Source organism: Palaemon carinicauda, chromosome 16 (genome assembly GCF_036898095.1).
Source record: "Palaemon carinicauda isolate YSFRI2023 chromosome 16, ASM3689809v2, whole genome shotgun sequence".
Taxonomy (NCBI): domain Eukaryota; kingdom Metazoa; phylum Arthropoda; class Malacostraca; order Decapoda; family Palaemonidae; genus Palaemon; species Palaemon carinicauda.
The window spans coordinates 65,327,666-65,337,665 of record NC_090740.1 but is presented as its reverse complement, the minus strand read 5'-3'; the positions used below and the strand labels follow the sequence as shown (position 1 = coordinate 65,337,665).

The window sequence follows — 10,000 nt, the reverse complement described above, 5'->3', positions numbered from 1 at the left end:
ACCAGCATCATGTCATGTCCAACTCTCTTTCATAGTTTACGATTCGTATTTTTCCTGCATATGATTCTATATTCTAATATTATTCCCCTTTTTTTCCATATTAACTCATACACTCTATCTACTTAGCCCAATATTGGCCTTCTGCTCTTCTCTCTGAATAAGAAGCCATGTTCGTCCTTTCGTTTCTCGTGGACAAACCCTTTTAAATCATTCTGATCCATCGTTATAATTGCACTAAGCCCTGCATCATATACTGTAATCTATTCTGTTCTATTCTCTTCTATCTGCCCTTAGTATTTATACCTCTTTTTTCCAGTTTCTATTTCACTTCATTTATTCAATTCCTTTTCATGTCTTCCTCCCATTCTTCCTCACAAATCTATCATCCTCCATTCTCTCTACATGACCATGATACTTCAAAATATATGTACATGTAGACCTTTTTACCCCTTCACAGCCCTTCACATCTTACACTTTTGCTCTCTCCCACTACGCATGTTTTATGGAAACATAATTTTTGGCAACTTACAGAAAGGAAAACATTGGTTTTATTAGAAATATTATCCTCTACAAAAACCTCTAAACATGATTCTATTCTTCTGCTATCCATATTATCAGTCTATGCTTTATCTTCAAGTTTTCCGCTTACCCTCCTAACCTTACTTTTATTCAGTCACGTTCTTTTTTCTCTTTTTTCTCATATTGAAATTTCAAAATTTTCACTAGAATCTGCAGTTTCTCTCTGTCATCCCCTTTAGCACCATTGCATCTCTAAACACCAGCATATCTACGCTCCGCACAGGATTTAATTTTCATTTTCATGTTAAATGTTCATGGAGACTCCGAACCCCTTTTGCACCCTGTGAGTCATGAGCTTCATTTACAATAAAAGGAAAATATCTAATCGTCCTCAGTGCATTATGTTCTACACCGTAAAATATCAGCTCCATTCAAAGTACATTAAATTTTATTTTATAATAAACGCATGTAATACACACGCACTCGTCTAAGACTTATTACTTAGCACCATCATTTGTCCGAGGATTTACCTGGCGAGACATCAGTCTCTTACCAGCGTTAAGTAGGAGATGATGAATGGAGAAGTATTGATTTTATACCTCAAGATAGAGACGAATGACGAAACCTAACAGAGTCCCTTTGCGTCAATAGGCGTAGGAGGAGACGAATTATATACATACAAGTATATATATATATATATATATATATATATATATATATATATATATATATATATATATATATATATATATATATATATATATATATATATATATATATATATATATATATATATACCTACATATATATAGATGCATATATACATATATACATATATACATATGTATAAATGCATATATATATATATATATATATATATATATATATATATATATATATATATATATATATATATATATATATATATATATATATATTTTTGGGCTCAAGCCATGTCGTCCTGATGGAAGTTCCTATAGGGTAGCTTCCTAGGGTATATTACAACTACGGCGATATTCCCAGAGAATTTACCTTAAGGTACCAGAATTCTAACTCCTGGAGCGAGTATCCCTCGTGAAAGGGATATCGCGACATATCAGAGGACGTATTCTAGACACGTCACATGGCAATCTACGACCTGAACAGAGATTCGTCTCGTAGGAGGGAGATTGACGAGATACGAATTCGGGAAAGAAAAAGGGGAGCCGCTCCCAAGGCTTCCCTATCCCCCGATTCGTATGCGTGCCTGGCGCCAATCCTGGCGCCATCTGTATTCCTTTTTGCGTAGCTTAACAACTCGGTGTTTTTTCCTGTTTTTCTCGCAAATCTTGGATTTATTCAGCTTTTCATGGCTTCTTCGTCTTCGTTGGCCTCGGATAAGTTGAGTATAGTGTCTGTTATGTATAAATGTAGGCTCTTGGTAAAATTTTGAGTGATTAATAGGATTAATCTTTGATACAAGAGCCGTAGCCTACCAGAGGTGTCCTGGACACTGTCACTCGCTAGGTATAAATTAGTTAGTCAGAGTGACATTCCTGGTTGTTTTGCTTAATAAAATTTAGCTATTTAGCTTTACATAGGATTTCCTTTCGTGCTTAGTATTATTTGGCGAAGTATTCGCCATTCTGGCCTACGCTAGGCCATGTAGCCTAGTCGTTTGGTCCTAGTACTTAATGCATGATTTTGGTTTTTCCGAGTGTAATTAAAATTTTATTGAAGCTTTAGGCTATATTTTATACATTTTAGACTGTGTGGAATATTTCCAAGATTGTATACGTGAGAGTTTCGGTGAATTAGGTAATCGATTCTCTTGGTGCCTAGGCTAATTGCTTATGGAGCCTTAGTATACTTTATTATACTCCCCGGTTGCTTTCTTTTCTTCGGAGAAGGTATGCAATCCCTTTCCCTCTGTTTAAGCCTTGGGCTTATCCCTGAGTGGTTTTTTCCGAATTTATTTTCGATAAAACTATACTAGGGTGTTACTGTACCTTCCTGTTCCAGCAGAGTCTGGTTCAAAGAGGGACAGAACAACAGAGTTTTTAGTCTGAGTCCGTGTTGTTTGGCTTGGGGCAGAGTCTCCCTCGCTGACCTAACACTTACAAAGGGAGCTGAGCTCCCTTAGGTCACTATCGAAGGTTTCTGTAGTTATGATTCCTTCTTGTGTGATCGACCAGACTAAGTCCTGTTGCTGTTCTCGGGGAGGATAAATCTTCCCTTGGGAGTAGCAACGCCTTCCTTGCTTTGGTGCTCTGGAAGCTGGCAGGTATTATACTACTGCGCTGGCCCTTTCCCTTAGATCTCCCTTAGGCTAAGACAAAGTTCTTGGCTGCGGGTGATCTGTCACTAAAGCAAGGTTGGCAGGACCCTCTTGTCCCTTCCCCCTCTATCTCCGTAATGGCCTAGCCATTACTGTACTGTACCTTGCCGGCCGGCAGAGCTGGCCGGCAGGGGTATTACTGTACCGTATGTCATTCTACTTCTGGACCTAGTATAGGTTGGGATATGGATTGACTAAGCCCATTGCCGGCCGGCAGAGATGCTGGACGGCAAGGGTCTTATGTTTTCAAGTGCTGCCCGGACCTCTCTTGGTCCCTCATCCATGCCTGCCGGCTGAGCCGGACGGCATTGGTCAAGGAAGCCTGAATTAAGTTTCTCCCCTTCCTTATATGCACTCTTTCGGTTGCCGGGCTTGGGGGGTTGTGTACACTCTTATCCCGGCATCCATTCTATTTTCTTCTAGTGCTGTACCTGTCCCGGCTGCCGGCCTATGAGGCCGGCAGCCGGGCAGGTGTAGTCTTCTGGTTCTTTTGCTGCCGGCTGGCATCGGTCTTGTACCTTTGCCGGCCGGCTTATGTCAGTCCTTGTCTGCCGGTCACCAAGAGTGTGGCCGGCAGCTGGGTACTACCTTGTGTAGTTGCTGGCCGGCAATCATTGCCGGCCAACACTGGCTGTTGCTGGCCGGCAGCTGCTGCCGCCGGCACAGGCATGTGAACCAGAGGGCTGCCGCCCTATAGCTGTTAAGTAGTATACTTTAAAGCTAATTGTGGTGTGTGCCGGCCGGCAGAGGCAGGCCGGCACACATCCTCCTATACTGTACTAGTATTCTTCTGTATAGCATATACAGTAAGAAGAAAACTATAGTAAAAGTTTAGGTACAGCACTGTATCTTCTAACACTATTGTGTTTTCTTACACAGCCCTTTGCTGTTGCCCTCAGACAGGAAGCAGAGTTCTTCCCCGTCTATTATCCAGGATTTTTAAAATCATTGCCTAGGTGTGAGCTCCACCTGTTTCCTCTGGAAACCTTGCATTGGTTACTCTAGTAGAGATAAACCATTTTGATTTTATTATCTGGAAGGCTGCAACAATGGGTTGTGAGGGAAACACAAGTGTGTGTCTTTCATTTATGAATTGTTATGCTATACTATGCATATCCAGTGATACATAGTTCACTTGATACTCATGGAAATTTCTTCTCTTTACAGGAGGACCCTCCGAAGTGCGGAAATGTTTTCTGCAATGTCCGCAGCAAGAACCTCTGCGGACATGAGTGTTGTAGGAGACACGCAGCATGCGCTGTCTCCAAGGATGATCTCCAGTATTGGGACCCTCAGGTATGTACTGTATGCACTAACCTGATTACTGAGGCTTTTGATTCCCCTAGAACGGCGGAATCAAGGGATATAGCTAGGGAAAAGCTTCGTACTTGGGTAAGGGGCTTCAAGAAGAACACCTCTGGCCCTTATCTTCCAAGTGAGAAGATGAGGGCGTATCTTTTTCCCCAGGCATCAGCTGAGGCAGTGATTCCCCAGCCTCAAGAGGAGATCCTTCAAGATCAAGTCCAGGTGGACGAGGAAGTCGCAGATGCGATGCAAGACATCCAGTTGTGTGACAGGATGTCTGACCTGGACGAACGTTTGGAAGAAGACCTCCTGGCAGAAGGTCAGGATCAAGTTCAAACCCCGGATGTTGTAGAGGATGAGGTCGACGAGGTGTCGGCTACTCCGGTTCAGATGCCGGAGCCTATCCCCTCAACATCGGCTGGCCTCCCAGTAGAACTGGGACAGGCCCTCTCTTCGATTGTTGGAATGATCCAACAAATGCAGAAGGAGAATCAGGAGAAGGCGGCTGCAATGGAACTGCGTATGCAGTCCCTGGCAGAATCACATGGGCCCCGGAAAAGGCTCAATGTGAAAGACCTTCCCATATGCTCAGATGCTAACCCATGGAGGTATGCTGAGCACATGCCGATGACGACTGGAAAGATCGTCATCTCGGATAAGCTGGGTTCAGTTCCCCTAGAGGAGGTAGAATTCTGGCCCAGCAAGGCATCATATCCGGACTGCTATGTCCGGCTGAGAAAAGAACCAGCTTCAAGGGAGGAGACAGAGCCGAAGGAGGTCATTGTTATGGACCACGCTAAGGCTCAAGCCCTACTTTCATCCTCGATGAAAGAGAGGGGCTTCTCGAATTCGAAGGTAGCTGCATTGAGCAAGAAGCTCCCTTCGTTTGTGTCCTCTCCTGATAGAGCCTTCCCCTTTCTACAGAAAGGGTTTGCGGCTGTCCTAAAGGCAGTCGAGGCCGGCAAGCCTTGCCCCTCCCTGGAGGAGTGTAAACCCTTGTCGCTGGCTCTACCTATGGACCACAAAGACTGGAAGGATGTCCATCTGACATTCTCAGTGGGAAAGTTGGAGGCTGATATTGCCGGACGGCAATTCGGCGAGGACCTCCCCAAGCTGTCCGAATCTCTTTTACGAAGAGAGTTCGAGACAAAAGAAAGACTGGCTGCCTCAATGTCTCATCAGACTACTCTCGAGACGATGGCAAGTGACCCCAAGGTCCATGAAATGTTCATGGTAGTGGCTAAGTCTCACTTAGCCACAGTGACGAAGGACCTTTATAGCTTCGTCAAGGCAAGGAGAGCTTGCAGGGAGTTCGTGTTCACCGGGGCTTCGGTGAGACACGAGCCAAGGAAGTTAATCTCCTCCAACATTTGGGGAAAAGACCTTTTCCCTACCGATGTGGTCAAAGAGGTTGTTGATAAGGCCGCCGTGGAGAATAGAAATCTTCTCCAGAAGTGGGGCCTGGCTATCAAAAGAAAATCTTCCCCGGATGAGGGTCCTCAACCAAAGAGGAAGAATATGAAGATTAGGCTACCATTTCGGCCAGCCAAGCCTTATAGACAGCAACAGCAACTGCAATTGCCTTTGCCTCCAGTGCCCCAGATGGTGGCACAAACCCCGACTGCCTTTCAGTTGGTACCCCAGGCTGTGCCAGGTCAGTCAACCACATTCGCCCCAAAGTTCGAAGGACAGTCTTCTTCCTTTCGTGCAAAACCTAGAGGAGCAGCCAGAGGCTCGTCTAGGCGCCCCTCATGGGGAAGGGGATTCAGAGGTGGTCGTGGTCAGGGAGGCAAGACCTCAGGACGGCAGTCCAAGTGAAATGATACCGGTAGGAGGGAGACTGATGAAATTTTGGGATCGCTGGACCTTCGATCCCTGGGCCCAAAGCCTACTCAAGAATGGACTGGGTTGGAGCTGGTACAGCACTCCACCCCCATGCCTTCGGTTTTTCCAACACTCCACCCCCATTTTGGAGGAGTACGTTCAAGAACTGTTGGAGAAAAATGTGATCCGAAAGGTGAAGTCCATCAAATTCCAAGGGAGGCTGTTTTGTGTTCCCAAGAAAGACTCGGAAAAGCTCAGAGTCATTCTGGACTTGTCACCACTCAACAAGTTCATAGTGAATTGCAAATTCAAGATGCTAACACTGCAACACATAAGGACCTTACTGCCCAAGAGGGCATACTCAGTCTCTATAGACTTGTCAGACGCCTATTGGCACATTCCAATCAGCCGTCGACTCTCCCCCTACCTAGGGTTCAGGCTACAACGGAAACTGTACGCCTTCAGAGCCATGCCATTCGGGCTAAACATAGCCCCAAGGATTTTCACGAAGCTTGCGAGCGCAGCTCTCAAACAATTACGCCTAAAGGGAATTCAGGTAGTAGCCTACCTGGACGACTGGCTGGTGTGGGCAGCATCCGAGACCGAATGCTTGCAAGCTTCCAGTCAGGTGATCCAGTTCCTAGAGTACCTAGGCTTCAAGATCAACAAGAAAAAGTCTCGACTTTCTCCATCCCAAAAGTTCCAGTGGCTGGGAATCCACTGGGACCTTTTGTCACACAGTTTCTCCATCCCAATGAAGAAAAGGAAGGAGATAGCGGGCTCTGTCAAGAGACTTCTAGATTCCGAAAGGATATCAAGACGCGAACAGGAGAGGGTACTAGGCTCTCTCCAGTTTGCTTCAGTGACAGACCCAGTGCTAAGAGCACAGCTAAAGGATGCAACCGGAGTTTGGAGAAGGTATGCATCAAACGCGCGAAGAGACCTGAGAAGACCAGTGCCGCCTCGGCTACGTACTCTTCTCAGACCTTGGTCCCAAACCAGACATCTAAAGAAGTCGGTTCTTCTTCAGCCACCTCCCCCGTCGATGACGATTCACTCAGACGCCTCAAAGGAGGGATGGGGAGGTCACTCTCATCGGAAAAAAGTCCAGGGGACTTGGTCCAAGCTATTCAGGACCTTTCATATAAACTTTCTAGAAGCTATGGCAGTGCTCCTTACCTTAAAGAAAGTCTCCCCGCGTCACTCGATCCACATAAGATTGGTGACAGACAGCGAGGTGGTTGTGAGATGCTTGAATCGACAAGGGTCGAGGTCACCACCTCTCAACCAAGTGATGTTAGCCATTTTCCGATTGGCGGAAAAGAAGAAGTGGTACCTGTCGGCAGTTCACCTTCAAGGAGTCCGCAATGTGACAGCGGACGCTCTATCCAGGTTCACACCGATAGAGTCGGAATGGTCCTTAGACGCAGGATCATTTTCCTTCATTCTGAATCAAGTCCCAGAACTGCAAATAGACCTCTTTGCGACGAAAGACAACAAGAAGTTGCCCCTGTACGTGTCCCCGTACGAGGACCCCTTAGCGGAAGCAGTGGACGCAATGTCCCTCGACTGGAACAGATGGTCCAGGATTTATCTGTTCCCTCCTCACAACCTTCTGTTGAGGGTCCTCAACAAACTGAGATCCTTCAAGGGGGTAGCGGCAATAGTGGCCCACAAGTGGGCGAACAGTATGTGGTTCCCCTTGGCGTTGGAACTACAGATGAAGTTCGTGCCGCTACCACATCCAGTTCTGACCCAGCGAGTCCAGAAGTCGACTGTCTGCGCTTCATTACAGAAAACCCAGACCCTGCAGCTCATGATTTTCTCGCCCTAGCGGTGAGAAAGCGCTTCGGGATTTCGAAAGCCAGCATAGACTTCCTAGAGGAATACAAGTGCAAATCGACTAGAAGGCAATATGAGTCATCTTGGAGAAAATGGGTGGCCTTTGTAAAGGCAAAGAATCCGCAGGAGATCTCAACAGATTTCTGCTTATCTTTCTTCATCCACCTCCATGGCCAAGGATTGGCAGCTAACACGATTTCAGTGTGTAAATCGGCTTTGATGAGACCCATTTTATTTGCCTTCCAGATCGACCTAGGTAACGAGATCTTTAATAAAGTTCCGAAAGCCTGCGCTAGGCTCAGACCTTCAGCACCTCCAAAGCCCATCTCATGGTCTTTAGACAAAGTTCTTCATTTCGCCTCCTTGTTGAGCAATGAAGAATGTGCGTTAAAGGATTTGACGCAAAAAGTTATTTTCCTATTTGCACTCGCGTCCGGGGCCAGGGTTAGTGAGATCGTAGCCCTCTCGAGAGAGGCAGGTCGTGTTCAGTTCCTGGATGGGGGGGAGCTGAACCTGTTTCCGGATCCTACGTTTCTCGCCAAGAATGAGTTACCCACCAACAGGTGGGGTCCCTGGAGAATCTGCCCTCTGAAAGAAGATGCATCTCTATGTCCAGTAGAATGCCTAAAGGTCTATCTTCGTAGAACTTCAGACTTCAAGGGTAGTCAACTATTCAGGGGAGAAACATCAGGCTCAAATTTATCTCTGAATCAACTCAGAGCGAAAATGACATATTTTATTCGCAGAGCGGATCCTGACAGTACACCCGCAGGTCACGATCCGAGGAAAGTTGCCTCATCCCTAAATTTCTTTAATTGTATGGATTTTGAACATCTCCGTTCATACACGGGCTGGAAGTCTTCCAGGGTGTTCTTTCGCCACTATGCGAAACAAGTAGAGGAACTTAAGAGATCTGTGGTAGCAGTGGGTCGTGTAGTTAACCCTACTGTTTAACTCTGCGAGGAACAGTGGTCTTAATTGGGACGATTAAGTCCAGGGTGAGTGTGTAGGTACATACTGTACTACAAACTAAATAAGGGCACCAAGTGCCCATATAGACTGTTCCTTCTTTCAAAGGTGAACCTTGCATAAGTTCAGACATGTGTGCCAAGCGTTTCTAACGCTAATGTGATTGATTTGTAATACAGATTTTTTATGACTTGATACCTTGGTATCTCATTAAAGTGGTGTTTAATGGTTTTTCTTTCAGATAAACAAGTTCTGTTTACTATCATACTTATGCTTAAAGTTTTGGGTTACCCTCTTTTATATAAATATATATATTTGTTGTTAACCTGTCTGTTTATTATCTGTCAATAAACTTGTTCTTGAGAACCTTGCGTCTCTTTCACCTGTGTCAATTTATTGGTATAATTGAGCATTTTAATTCTATGTATCTTATCTGGGATAATTCTGATAGAATTGTTCTGTTTTGCAAGCTATGTTGCATTGGTTTATGTAAGTCCCCTAATGGGAGGACTCCGTCCCATAAAGGGACGAGGGCGGTTTTATTAGTTTCTTCCTATGCGGATATAAACCTTTGTCCAATACAAGTATTGTGCGGATTACTGGTCAATATATTGACGCAGTGGTTCTATACAAACTATGCTTTACTTAATATAGGGCGAGACCACTATATTAGCTTGCCTGGTATTCATACATAGATATATGTACTCTTCGAGACTTTCCAGAGTCTAGTAGGACTCTTCCCTGTAGGGGGCAGGAAGCTCTAACATAGTTTATAGTTAGTTGAAAAGATGTATAACGGTAACATCTTAGGTCTCTAGGTCTAGTCGACCGGGAATAAATATCTCCGGGGAGTACGGCACGTTCTGAGAATCCACAGATACAGTAATGCTCTGGTACACTTCCATCAGGACGACATGGCTTGAGCCCAAAAAACGGATTTTGAGCGAAGCGAAAAATCTATTTTTGGGTGAGATAGCCATGTCGTCCTGATGGACCCGCCCTTGCCTTTCTAAGAAAGGGCTGTAGGACCCCTCCCTACATACAGTATCTGTAGCACCTCGTGTACGCTACAAGGAATACAGATGGCGCCAGGATTGGCGCCAGGCACGCATACGAATCGGGGGATAGGGAAGCCTTGGGAGCGGCTCCCCTTTTTCTTTCCCGAATTCGTATCTCGTCAATCTCCCTCCTACGAGACGAATCTCTGTTCAGGTCGTAGATTGC

At 45.4% G+C, this 10,000-nt stretch overlaps 1 protein-coding gene across 2 annotated transcripts in view; it reads left to right on the top strand.

Moving 5' to 3' along the window:
* The window catches only part of LOC137655054 (uncharacterized), a 102,095-nt gene that overhangs the window by 49,996 nt on the left and 42,099 nt on the right, over positions 1-10,000 (top strand). The window lies entirely within an intron of this gene.